The sequence below is a fragment of the Hylaeus anthracinus genome, unplaced genomic scaffold, assembly GCF_026225885.1.
Source record: "Hylaeus anthracinus isolate JK02 unplaced genomic scaffold, UHH_iyHylAnth1.0_haploid 0, whole genome shotgun sequence".
In the NCBI taxonomy this organism is placed as follows: Eukaryota; Metazoa; Arthropoda; class Insecta; order Hymenoptera; family Colletidae; genus Hylaeus; species Hylaeus anthracinus.
This window is the reverse complement of record NW_026533254.1, coordinates 5,786,670-5,800,955: the sequence shown is the minus strand read 5'-3', so window position 1 is coordinate 5,800,955 and position 14,286 is coordinate 5,786,670. Positions and strand designations below refer to the sequence as shown.

General features: G+C 39.7%; 1 protein-coding gene across 2 annotated transcripts in view; it reads left to right on the top strand.

Annotated features, from left to right (window-relative positions):
* The first annotated feature begins 586 nt into the window (after nucleotides 1-586).
* Nucleotides 587-14,286, top strand: part of LOC128895994 (leucine-rich repeat-containing protein 24-like) — a 311,248-nt gene continuing 297,548 nt past the window's right edge. The window contains exon 1 of one of the 2 annotated variants that reach the window (XM_054159105.1): nucleotides 587-975. The gene's annotated coding sequence lies outside the window, so the exon portion shown is untranslated. Of the gene's footprint in view, nucleotides 976-1,380; nucleotides 2,230-14,286 lie in introns of those variants that run through there. The other variant, XM_054159096.1, reaches the window with a different exon arrangement.

Sequence of the window (14,286 nt, the reverse complement as noted above, 5' to 3'; positions counted from 1 at the left end):
TCGTGCGAGTACGTACGTGTACGCGTCCGTGCAGTTAACACTTCGTCGACACACGTTTCGCCAAACTGCACGCCATTACATGGTTTAACCCAAATATCTGTGACTTCTGCGCTACAAGGAGTAATAACACGACATTTCTAAATAATATTCATCTGACTGGAGCCATTCGAGGTCGAGGTTTCTTGAAATTTTATGTAATTACACCCTGATGATTATAAAAATCAGGGGACTCAATGGCTGCTCCGTTTTGAGTAGTCGATATGTAAAGGTTTTAAAGGACATATAGAAAATCTTTGGAAAAATATTCTAGAAATACTTGAGGAAAATTGGAATTTCTTTCATGGAAAAATAATAAAATAAAGAAACTGCATCGATGACGTGATGGCGCCAGACGTAACGACGTATTCGACAATTAACTCTCACCCAATGCCTGCTAAGGTTATCTCGATCTTGGATTGCGCACAACTGCCACAAACACGCTTATTGTGCACGTTGGTAACTTTGTAAGCGTACAATACGGTTCGTAGCAAAGAGATAGATCTCCTAGTTCGTTGTCTGATGTATTAAGCGGGCCCGCGAGCGAGTTACACGAGCGATCGACTCCACTGTCGACTCTGGGTGTGCTCGATCTGGAATCTCCTGATCTTTGACTCTTTTTCGGTTCTCTCGATGGCTTTGTGTTACCTTCGCCCGCTGTTGGGGCCTCCCTTTGCAAGGAGTCACGAAAATAGGCTCGCTAGGGCGCCCAGCCTTCTCTTTCTTGGTCAGAACGATAGGGGAACATTCGTTGATAACCCTTTGACCGTTTCGATTCACGCCTCTCGGGGCTTCCATGCTCTTTCCACTGGGACAAGCGGCCGATTGTGTCGACTGAATGGGATTTCGTGAGGATGCAGTAACCCTGAGTTCGAATGGCGGCTCTAAGCGTCGTGGGACTGACCTGGACAGACTTTGTTTCAAATGGAAGTCACTAAGGTGAGTTAGTGTTCGAAGAAGACAATCAGTGTGATGATAGTTTTCCATTTGAACAAAGTGATTTAACAAATTTCCAAATGAAATTTGAATTCTGATTTTTCATTCAGTTATCGAATTCTTTTTGATAGAATTGTTGAATAATTTTCGAGCGATAAATCTACCCAAGTGCTTGAAAAAATGATCATTTGTAGAATATAAAACCGGAGAGTATGATGGATAGCGAATGGATACCCCAATTCGTTTATTTTTTTTTCTGGATCAATTTAAACGTCCGCGATGGCGCATTGTCGCGTAGCAGAATTGGGCCCAGAGATGGCAAGAATTTTATTTGAATAACAGGCGATGAAAAAAAACTTCGAATATCGATTTATTCGAAACGTTCATTCGATTGACCGGTTATTCAAACAAGCTTGTATTCGTACAAATGCCCAAATCTTTAAATGGACCTTTGTGGTTGATCCAATTTGGATGTACACAGCTTCCACAATGGGAGAATTGTCTCAACCTGATGGACTTTGTTATAGTAGGTTCACGGGTGAATTTAACATAATCCAGAGACCCTCTCCGTTTGTTAATTAAAATATCAAATTTCCCAGAATCTTTGGGGGTCCCATTGTTAGTCATTCAGTAATAAATTTCTATTCTCTATACAATACCACTAGTGTGTTTCGGTGCATGCACGCAGTAAATGGAAGAATATACGCGTGGTGCGTGATGGCAGAGGAAATGTTTGAAATATTTGTTTGGATGTTGTTTCGGCTGTGCAACTGAACGGGCGTAATTAATACATTGCTGGTCCATGATTCATTTCTGTATTCCAACTAAATTGAAAAACTTTCTACAAATCTATTTTTATTTTCTATTTTTTTTTCTTTATTTTTATTTTTGTCGGAAATAGGACACGAGTAAATGGATGCATGTATTCTGGTTCGTAAATAATGATGTCAGTGATAGGTCTGTATTATGAAACTTGTGATTGATCATTACAGATAATGGTGATGGAAAAGAAGTCGCGTTAAGTGAATGAACGAGAAGTACCAGGGAGAGTTTAATTCAGGGGTTAGGGGGAATAGGGTGGAATAAATCTACGTGCATGAAATATTATTAGATTTTAAGATCTTAACAATGTTCAATTTGAACATTTTTTGAACATCGTATTCGCTAACCAGATTTTTCCTTATTGTTTCAGGTAAGTCAAGAACATCTAACATTGCTGATTTGGTAGCTAGTTTCCAAGGAAATTTCTCGTCACAGGTATTTCTAATAAGTATTATACAGTTAAAAAAATTCAATCAAATATCCATGAAAATTATTCGTGAACTAATCAAAGTATTTATGAATTTATGAAAGTTACTCCCAATATTTTATAATATTTCCATTTCGATGGATAAAACGAAATCAAGTTTCCGTATAATTACGCCAAACCATTAATTATAAAAAATTCATGATGCGCATTTATTACAATAAAATGTTATTAATTATATTCTTGGAAATGTTATACAAAAATTAAAAGTAACGAACCTGGCATTACTTTTTCACCGTCGAAAACAACGCAGCTCTGACCACTGTTAATTACACACCGTGTTGTGAATAATTGAGGAATTTGATACGTATGAATAATTAAACGTGAAAAAAGTGCGCCTTTTTTAAGATATTTTGTTTTAACGAAGTACACGTTCAGTTTCGCGAGTACGACGGTACGCGTTGCATCGTAAACGAATTTTCGTTTCGCCGTTTTTTCCTCAGTTTGCAGACATTCTGCTTTGTAATTTGTCGTTTCTCTTTATGTTTTTTGTCGTCGTTTCTCGACGTTTTAATAACGACTGTTTGACTAGAAACGTTTCAAAAATATTACGTGTCAAACCGTGTATGGTCCATAACAATATTTACCGCAGTTGTTCGTGAAATAACGGTGCTATTTAAAATGAAAAATATTCTTTCTTTTGTGTTGCGTTATTTCCCTGTTTGCGTTATGTGAACAATGCTCAACGTATGCTATTGTATCGGAGCGATGCCGACGCTCCTTTCATTCGAGTCAATTATTTTGCGAAGCTTGACTCTAAGCCATATCTAACAGGTTTTCATCGCGATTATTTACTATCTTATTTTTATAAATAACCAATTTAACAATGGGAAGTATCCTTGCTAAAGAAACGCAGTGGATTATTGTCATCTTTTAAGCGAAAGAAGCGTAAAAAAATACAGCTTCAGCGTATTTACTTTGCGAGAAATTTCATTTCAATTTCTCTCGTAAAAGGTTTTTAATTTTAATTCTTTGACAGCTATGCCCTTTCATGTTCCGCTAATAAATCACTCGTCTTTAAAGAATGATCTTCGTAGAATACATTTTATCTGACGACCTAAATGATTATTTCTGTTCGTCGTCTGCGTTACTGGCCTGAAAGAGGCCTTTGATAACTTCTACTTTTTATGTCCCACTTTTTTTTCATTTAAGTTTCGTAAGCAGCGTTCAATATATAGTTTGTAATCACCATAAGCGTTAAATTTATTCAAGCGTTTCAAGTGAGTACTCAGTTGCAGACTGAAAAATTATCATTTTTTAATATTTTCAACCGGTATTGTTTCTGTATTTATTTTTTCGCGGCGATGACAGCGCAAAGTTCCTTGATATTTTCAAAATTAAACGCGACCATAGTTCTCAGCCACGATACCGTGTAATTTGCGTGATTTTCTGCCGCGGACTGAAAACACTCTCCACTTCCCCATGCAAATCCTCGCGTAGTAGTATCAATTGTTTCTGACATTTATAACCATTTTATAGCGACCATGGCGCGGTAATGCTCTCGGTTGTCTGGTCGATCGATATTCCTCGAACACACCCTGTGTGCGCCCCTGAGAAACCGATCGTTGTTTTTATTAAACGTTATCGATCCAGCGATAAAGAAACAATTTGGAGCGTGCATAATAAATTGCGTGCAGGTCAGCGTGATCGATACCGTCGATGTCACCACGTCAGCTCGAAGAAGCCAATAAATAAACAATGTGAAAGCAACGTTAACAATTTTCAGGCAACATGAAAGATGACTCGCCTTTACCTTCGGTGCGATAAAGCTTCTGGCCGTCTCAGAGGGTGGAGTCCAAGCGATCCGTGTCGTTTTTTCAAAGCTACCCTGCTGATTATATTGATTAAACGCTCAGGAATATTAATCATGCACAATACCGTGCAATCTATCGACATCTGCTAGAGGTTCACAGAGTTCTGATGCTTTCATGCGAAGTAATATTTCGTACAAATTATTAATCAAAGTAGTATTGTAGGAAATGATAGACGCACCTCATTTTCAACACGTTTAAATTTTTGACACGTTCGATACAAAAAGCGAAACATGGTTCTAGGTTAAATTTATCACAAGTAAACACAATAACAACTTCGAGATATTGCAACTGACCATTTCGGTTTGCTTTCTTTACTTTTCAAATTACCTCTTCCATTTCGTTTACGGAATAGTAAAGCAGAGTAAATATTTACTTTGACGAGAAGAATATTCTAGCTCTTCGCCGGATGAGGTTCTACTCCACTCCACAGCGTCTAAGAAGTATTCAACCCTTTTGATTAAGCGTGAAATTCGCTGGCATAATAAGAAGCAAATTGCGCTCAACATCTGCGGGAATTTATCCGAACAACCGCGTTCTACTAGATACATCTAAATAAAAGAGATAAACGTTTTTTTCAATTATTCATAACATAATAAAGTAAACTAACTTGAATAAATTTAACAAAAGTTATGCATCTTTTGTCGATTACTTTTTAAACTTTGATCTTTATAAGAATTCCTTCCATGGCTACCTCGAAGTCGCGAATTTGTAAGTGCGCAACAAATTGTCTAATCAAGTAGATATATGAGTGATGGCGGAGGGGGAGGGGCGAAATTGGTTTCTGGCCGCGTGTAAATCTCGCGCGCGTCAGGACGAGACGACCATCGGATGGAACTAGGAAAAGTAGAATCCAGGATCGATTTCCTTTGGGATTTATGTGACTATTTTTTATCTTGATACCTTCGAAGCCGTCGCGACGCGATAGAACCGAGGACGTCGGCCCCGTGAGAAGCTCGTTTCCCAGGGCCACTCTTTCATTTCGCGCTTCACTCGGGGCCAACGCAAAGATCCTCGGATATTAATGTGCCCAACGGCGTTACTGAAACCTTTCGCTAATTTATTCAGACGATTCTCGGCGAATCTTTCCACTATATACGCATATATATTATTGAATCGACGAGAACCTGCTGATACATTTATAAGTCAAAGCAAAAAAGTTTAGGCTGTAATATTATAAGCGTTCAATAATATCTTCTCGACTAAACGTTTGTCGTACGAGAATTTTAATATCATCCTGGTGTAATAAAGAAATACAAAATGTAGGTATGCAATGCAAGTCACGAAGCCACAATACAAGTGAGGAAATTGAAAGATATAAACAGTGAATTTTCTTTTACGTGCCAAATCAAAAACATGATTTTCTTAAAAAGTATTGTGCCTGATGCGTTCTACCGTGATTCTTACCCACAGACGTGTATATGGTGTACGTGTGTTTCTATGTATGTGTCTCCAACGCGAAACTTGGACTTATCCCCGAGCGTACCTTCTTTCTCAATTCTGATTCAGAATCTCCGGATCAGTCCGGTGAAAACGGTGACCTCTTTGCCGCCAACTGTGCTTCTCTTAGCCTGCGGGCCGAGGCTCCTAATTTCGCTTCTCTCTCGCGTTTTTCCTACCTCCTTGGATTTAAATTTTGAAGACTGAGAGGATTTCGTCCGTAAGAGGAGGTTTAAAATTGATTACGGTTGGAATTATAAATTCGGCTGTCGTCGCTCGAGGAAACCAGGGGTCTGGGATTCTTCCTCTTTAATATTCAAAAACAGCTGGAAGACAGAATGCAGAAAGTTGACCGAATTTCCCAGCAGTTGCCAGGTCCTGAACCTTTTTCTTCGAACGAAGGACGTATTCGCGTGCTTCGAGCTATTCGAGATATAAGAAATAAAAATAAGTTACAATGTACCACGGATAGTTAAATGAATATGATTCATACTCTTTGAAATTAGTGACATCGTGCAATTGTATTGGATTTTCTAGAAAATCCATGTCGATTTTTGTTAGGTGGTACAGATTTGAATATATCGAAATCCCTTAAAAGGTGGGAAGGTTGCCGAATAAAATGGACCTATGTAATTCAATAAATACATGTTAAAATTCAAATGTGCCTTTGAATTTTTCTTAAAAATTAGAACGAACATTCTGGACAACATAATACTTGTTGATTTATTGTCAGCATGAAAGAAAATATAAATTAACACAGTCTTCCAGCATAGTCTCCCTTATTTTAATCTATAGGTAAATTGGAGATACCGAAGAATTGGATATCTCTTTCGTATTCTTGCTCCAAGATCAATGCTTAGAGCACGGAGTTCTTCAGTCAGTCTATGACGTATCTTATTCGTCAAGTTTGTGGTCAAACCGAGTTACGTAATGTATCAAGGAGCAAAAGGAAAAAGGAATGGGTTGGCTAGCATGTTCTTGACTCTTCCTACTCTCTTTTCTTCGACGTGTATTTTCAATATTGAACTCAGCATCTTACATTCTTCCTTTCCGCTTCTTATCTTCTTGCCTCTTCCTACGGCTCCTTTCCAATATAGTGTCGTAGATTGAGTTTACGGTGTTCTTCAAAAATGTTAGATGTACTGGTGGAAAGTTACTTGATAACGTAGAATTATTATTTGCTTACATATTTCATATTATTATTATTTCAAGTCAGCTGGAGGATAGACTTTACGAGTGTGGTTAGGTATGATGCATGATCGACAATCACCCAAGACATCGATCTGATCGAGAACTGTCACTTTCTCCACACGACTTTCTAGAGTCTGTTTCTCTGGGAAATAATCTATGCAGACACAGCACACGGCTGTTCCCATCAGGTATCTCTAACGCAATATCGAAGGTAAGAGCTAGGATACCCATGGATATCCTATCGAGTCGACTCCTATCGAATGTCTCGTCGTTCTCCAAATTCCGCCACGGAAAGGCACCACGGTTTAATCGTGGTCGGACGAGCTTGAGTTCGATGCAGTATCGGATGGCGCTAAACGAATGGCGAGTTGGTGATGTTTGGATCAGATATAATTTCGGGTCGGGAACAGTCGTGGCTAGGGGGAGATGGGGACAGTCGGGCACGGGCAGAGTATGCGATTTATCACTCATCGGTGAAAACGAGCGTAACAGCGGCACCGTATAATTGCGCGTATATCGTCCACCCGTAGTTATCGCCGATAACCGGAGTCATCGATCGTACACACCCCTCATTTTCCGCACGATTTTCGATTACCATTCCGCGCGTTTATGGGTCGTCAGCAACTGCGCGGATCACGATGGATATCGGTACCTCTTGGTTGACGGGCGCGTTGTCGCGTTGGACAACTATAGTCTCGGCAAAATGTATTGGTCATTCGGTGGTTTTCTCCTTGCTGCTGATTTCTGGTCAGAAGTAGCTCGTAACAAGTTGAATGTATAGTTAAGATCAAGTGTCCTGACGTTCTCCATCTAATTTCAAGTACTTCACATAACTATATTCTTCCCAAACTAACAATTTAATTCTCTTCTTTGAGCGAAATTCCTAACCAACCTCGCGACAGTTCGAATCTATAGCTAAGATCAAGTATCCTGACGTTCTCCATCACATTTCAAGTACTTCACGTAACAATTTGATTCTCTTCTTTCAGTTAAATTCTTATCCAACCTCGATCACCCTTTCGACACTAAACCATTGACTTGGAAGTAGAACGAGCAAAGTGAAACAGGGCGGTACAACGAATTGTTATCTTGTCACCTGATTATACAGCAGCAAATAGCACCTGAGTGACCTCAAGCCATTATATTTTGTTCAAACTGTACTTCGGGGAGCCATTACACGTTGTATTCCGTCTGGACAATCATCCAGATTGGGGAAGCTTTACTCGCTGTGTAAGGGCGCTCGTGTAAATCCTTCCTACGACCTGATACTCGTTTTTATAGTCGGTTTAAGCACCTTCCTCGTGACTACTACTCGTGCTAGCCGCCTGCTCGACAGTCGTCGTCATTTTTTATCGTATCCAAAACCAAGTTTACGATTCACAAGCCAAAGATTGCGTGACTGGCTTTACCAACCATTTTTATCGTTTGATTCAATTAGGAGTGATTTTCATTGAAAATTAGAAAAATAATATGTCCCTCCCAAGTTTCCATCCAAATTCAGGCACACGTGTCTGCTTTTGCAATCCCTCGTCAAAGAACGACCCCGCTAGGGTACCGCGTTGTTGACTCCAATCGTGAGCTCGTCGGAGCGCTCCGTAACCAGCCTTTCATTTTACTGAAGAGACGTGATAATCGCATCAACTGTAGGTCGATCCAAGACAAAAGATGCGAAATGCTCACCAAGAGCGTCCTTCTTCTCCACGGCGCGGCGCGGCGCGGCGGGACCCAGCACCCGCTGCTTGCACAAAAGCTTTGTTCGAGCAGTTCATGCGAGATTTTCGTCTACCCCTCTTAAACTCTGGACTTGGGGCCAAGCGATTATCATCTCTACAGCAAAATGCTCTGCCTGGCTACCCAGAGCTCCGAAACCATCGAGCTCATGGATGGAGTCAACGACTAGCCGAGCACCCTAACAGCGATCCCTGGCCGAGGGGTGTATCCAAGTTGCGTCAAGTGTCCTAATTTGGCTTTCTGAATAGTCCAACTCCGAATTACGTCTTTAAAATTATGAATACGTATCATTCCCCCTTTACCTTTGTTTTATGTGCATGCAATACGTTTTATTTTAACTCTCCGACGCCGGAGCTGAGTCACTTTTTTGACGTTTGTTCTGAAGTCGCATTCCTCTCAACTGTTCTCGAGAGTCTCGAGTCATGTATTTACATTGTAACTCGATTAGTAGCATACATGTTATCAATACATTAGTAAAAAGCAGTCTGAAAAAAATATGACATACAAAGAATATTCAGAAAACCACGAATCAGAACAAATATCATTTATGTGTACTTCCCAAAAGTATTTTCTCACCTTCCTTCAGTATTTAATGTATTTTTTTTCTAAACAATTTTGCAATAATACGTTTTTGCAAAAGTAGTTCAGTAAAAATTTGATTTTATGCTTTTTTTCGTAGCGCGTATGGACTTGGATTCTGATACCTGAATAGTGACCCGACTCCGTCGTTTGTGCAAGCGTCCGGTGTCCGAGAGTGAAATAAGAATAGAACATTACATTCCTCGGTCAACTTACAGGTTGAATGAAAAATTGGTTTCCCTGGCGAATTGAACAATAGTCGGTTCGCTTTTATCGTACTTCTAGCGATAAGGATCCGCGGACGATTCTGCTGCTACGTGCGTCGAATTTTCAACACGCACTTAACGGCGAAGGGCGAAAACGCCACCGAATATACGCCTTGAAAAGTTTCCGCCTCCATTAATTGGATCCGTTTCCATTAACGCCACGTGCGAATTATCGTCTACTCGTGCACCCCCGCGTCTGGGAATCTGAATGAAACGTTTTTCATTTCGTCGTGAAATAAATCTCGCTAAGGATGCGTTACGCTGACGGTACTCACTTTCAACTAATTCCAAGCATATCGGTCCACCGATTTCAACTGCGTCCAAGAAGGTATTAGCTCATGAACGAGTGAACGAGGTGAATGTATCACTTTTGAGAGGCAATTAGAATAATCCTGTCAAGTGTGTAGAAAGTAACCAAAAATAATTGTGATCTATCTTCTCTTCAGTTGGTAAAGAATTATACCACTTCGAAGGTCCTGAACATTAAGGGTAAATTGTGTCAGACAATGCTTATTTAAACGATTATTTCGAAGCTTCGAGTATTGTTGGTGGTAGTAGAGTCTAGTCCTTTGTCTTCGAAAATGCACACCACTTAATTCTATATTGTTTCGCCGAGTCTACGAGATAGGATCTTAACTGGTCGATTATCCTTTACGAGACTGAGAATCCTTGAGAGAGGACACGTTGCTTGTATTTTTGCAAAGGAGCACAAATTGAAACGGAGTCGACGATTCCGTCACCTACAAAGAGTCGCTTCTTCTTTGATCACCAAAATTAAGCTGTAAATACTTCCTTCTATTTTTAAGCGACCTTTTGAACCATCGACTCGGTTCACCTTTGTTTCTCGTATATCGTTTACTCGTTGCTCCTAGCCATCTAATAATGTTAATTTCGAAGCGGTGGAAAATTTTGAACGAGCAACGAGTTATCGTGTGGCAAATTAATTAACCCAAAATATGCGACGCAACGATGAAACACTTATTGTTCGTTAAGTGTTAGCAATGGCGACACTCACGTCGAACGGAAAACTCTACTCGAGGTAAAGTACGATCTCAGTGTCGTCGTTATTAGATTCGCCGGGGTCCAACGAAGCTTATTAAATTTTTTCATGCATTTGCAATTGTCGATTGTTGCTGTATCGTTCTCATATTCCGAATCATAGGATCTATTCTAAATAATGCCTACTAAAAATGTGTGTCCTTAAACTGCGTATGCTGACATTAAACAGTTAAGGGTTAAAAACCTTGTCAGTTACCTCAAATTAAATATTACAAGTTGGTGGGTAAAAATATGGTTAATGGGCTTCAGTATATAGAAGCTGTAATTAAAATGTGCGTATGAATAATCTCCTGGCAGGTAAAGTATTAAACGATACGCCCATTTCCGCGTTATGAAGAGAAACTATGCAACGCAGAAGACAGAAATACTCGGAGACGAGACGAGAGGGTTTCGTGTACATCGTTAAAATTGCCCGAATATTCCACGAAATGGATTCTGTCGCATAACTGAAATCCAGTGTTCGGTCCCACATATACTCGAAAACACGCAGTGACGATCGGTAATCGTGCGTTTTTTCGTTCGACTCGTGACCGCGTTTGATTATCGACCGTGAATGCGTTTCATCGGCAAATGCGCACTGACGAAGCGAGTAAATACTCTCTTCCAATCAAAGTAATCCATCTAAACAGCTGTATTGGCGCTGCGCTCGCAGATCTGCAAACACAGAGCGGTAACACAGCTTTGTGTATGCCTTTCGCATATGTCACCGATCACGAAATATTTCTATTAATATTGACTGGGAATTAGGAAAATATAGGAAGTACGGGTATCGGTTTTGTAATTATCCTAGATTTGGAATCGACGGTCTCGATGGAGGGGGATAATATTCTAATTGTAGAGGGAACAACCTAGAAGTTATGCGGGGTCGTGACACTAGCGCCGCCTTTGTGGCGCCTGGCGCTTAGCCAGGTCTCTGTAGGTGAAGTAACACATACTTATCTGTTTCTGTAAGGGTATACCAGATAAAAGAGTGCACTGTGAGATTACTTTGTTCTAAATTTATGATTTCATTATATATTCATCAGTTTGTCATATATTCATGAAGTTGCTTTCGCTAGATAAATTTATATATATATATTTATAAATTCATAATAAATTCATGAATTTGTTACGAATTCACAAGTCCATTATGAATTCATATACAAATTACAAATTTATAATCTTCATGAATTTATATACAGGATATATTTTACGTATGTATACTCGCTGTCATCTTTATTTCATCTTTTTGCCACTTACAAGTATACTCCAAGCCTCGATATAAGCAAACCTGACATTAAGTGACCACATCAGAACGAAATCGCATCGCAATCTCTTCAACCGCAATTTATGAAAATATTCTGTACTACGTAATGAACTACAAACATCGCTGGCGCAACTGATTGCGTGCACTAAACGATGGAAACGTGAGATATCGTGACCCGTGTTTTTCGTGCAGGTTCTGGAGCACAAGAAAGCACGTGACATGTCGCGACAAATCGTACAGTGCCAATGTGACAAATTCATACAAAGGCGTACACCGTAACTGGCGCGTAAAAACGTTCGATACGAACATTTTCCCGTCTTCAAAGTTTTGTTTTCGTTGGCTGTAGCTTCCCTCGCGTCAGTTTCCATTCGCAGAGCACAGTTTTCTTCGTATCTAGCCAGAGATGGGCGGAATCTTCCTACAAAGAGTCTTTCTGAAAGGGTCGAGAACAGAATAAAAGATATAAAAATGAAGATCGAATAGCTACACTTATTTGTTTCTTAATAAATATTGGTGCAACGTTTATCACATCGTTGGTTGATAATTAAGGGAGGAAATAGGTTTAGGACCCCTTTACGGGCTCCTTGAACCTAAACTTATTTCCGCCCTTAAGTACCAAGAATTATAAGAAATTCTTGACAGTTAATATTGTTCTGCGGCATAGGGGAAATTTGATGGTGGAATTATTGCCGACGGATTCAATTTTACTCCGGTTTCCAGAACGATCCTACTCCGTGCGTCATAAATTTTGTGCCCGTACGCTAGGGACAATCGTTAGGGAGTTAATGGGCACGGCAGATCAAATTTCGAGACGGGTACGGTCGTTTGCTAGAGAAGAAAACGCGGGGGAAAGTTAATAGCGCGGGGATAGCGTGCGACAACGGCGAAACAATTAAACTCGAATACGCGAAATACTTGAATGGAAACGCTCTTCTTTTGTTTCGTTGCTCTGTACGCCTAATGGAAACGAATGATGAAGTCAATTCAACGCGTGGACGATCGACGAGTGGACATTTTTTTCTTTTATTTGATTGCAGAGGAATTGTTTCTGTTTCCCATTGGAGTCGACAGCTATCGATACAGTCGCGTTAAACGCTGTGTTGGGACAATATGTAATCCTTGATTATGATTACCAACCAATCAGTACTATACTAGGGTGTATTGTGTACCGAGTAATCGGTAATTATGATTATTGATTGATCGGATAATTTTGTGCGGTTGGTAATCATTATCCAATTTAGATTACATGCTCGTTTCTTTTCAATTTAGTAATTTAGTAATTTAGTAATTTACTTGTAAATGTTTTTATGCTTCGCTTATCGAAGGAAATACGACGAAAATGAATGGAACACCAAGTACGTTCACCTTCGGGATCGAAATGAGCGGCGTCCTTGTCGACAGCTGCTATCGATTTAATAAAGTCGTAAAATGGGCGTCTTTACGAGCAAAAGCACAGTGAAATGTTTTCAGCAAAATAATTGTAAGCGATTCTGTATAATAAGTGCCGTTGTAGCGTTATCTGTAAAATGATCCTTTAGTGTGAGAACTTCGGGCACGCTAAAAAGAGTCGTGGCCTAGAAATCCACTTGATTAAATACTTAAAGCTGTACACGTGCTTGGAAATACTCGTATTTATAAATACTCTTATCGATAGTATTACTTTCATGTAATGATGCGATAATATCCTAAAATATAAATCATAAAATACGTCAGAGAATTTCACCTTCACCCCTAATTTTAATTCTCAGAAAAATCTCTTTATAGAAATTTATACATGACAGCCCGCGGTTGCACGTGATATTAGTGGTAACGTGCATACCGTCACCTGTAACACTATGTTTCATACTAACCTTAATCCCCTTTTTTTCCACATACACATTTTTTACATTCCTATATCTTAGCAGTCTTTTTATACGTTATTCAAAGAAAATTATAATCCGCAACAAGTTCCTTTGGTGCGCGGATTTACATCTCTGCAACATTGTGCACCGATCGCGTGCTTCTACACGCTTTGCGGTCCTAGGAAAACAGCGATCCTTTTTTTTCCTCGCCCCCGCGATTCATAAAGGGCATTAATTAGCCCGTGGCCGCGGAATTATTTAGACGTTATAGCGTGTAGACAGTGTCCGTTGTTTAAGCTCATCATCTCGTCACGGTATCCCGTCGAGTTAATTGTTTCGCATTTACGTAGTTAGCCGCACTCTTGGCCGAAATAATGCGAGCAATTAACCAAGCCGTAATTAACGTCTTCATAACGGAAGAATCTTTCGCCCCGAATTTAACCTGTTCCAGCGTTCATTAACTCGGGACCTGTAAAAATTCCAACGAGCGGCACCTCAACGCGCGCCACTATTCACCTGAATCGCTTGAGTCATTTTCTGTTCGCATAAATTATAGGATTGTGCTCGTTTACATGGGTCGAAAATTGTAAAACGCCTGGCCAAATTGCCGACTTATTTGTATAGCGAGAGGGAGAATATCCTATTATAAAAGTTATCTTGTAATTTTGCTTTGTGAATGTTGAAAATAGTACACGAAACAACCAAATCATTATTATTTATTTATCGTCGCGTCAGTTTACAAGGCATTAGCGACCACTGTGAGTTACATGTTCAACATTTATATACATATGTGAGTTATAATATAATTGAAAGTAAATACGGACGACTTATGGCTAAAATAACT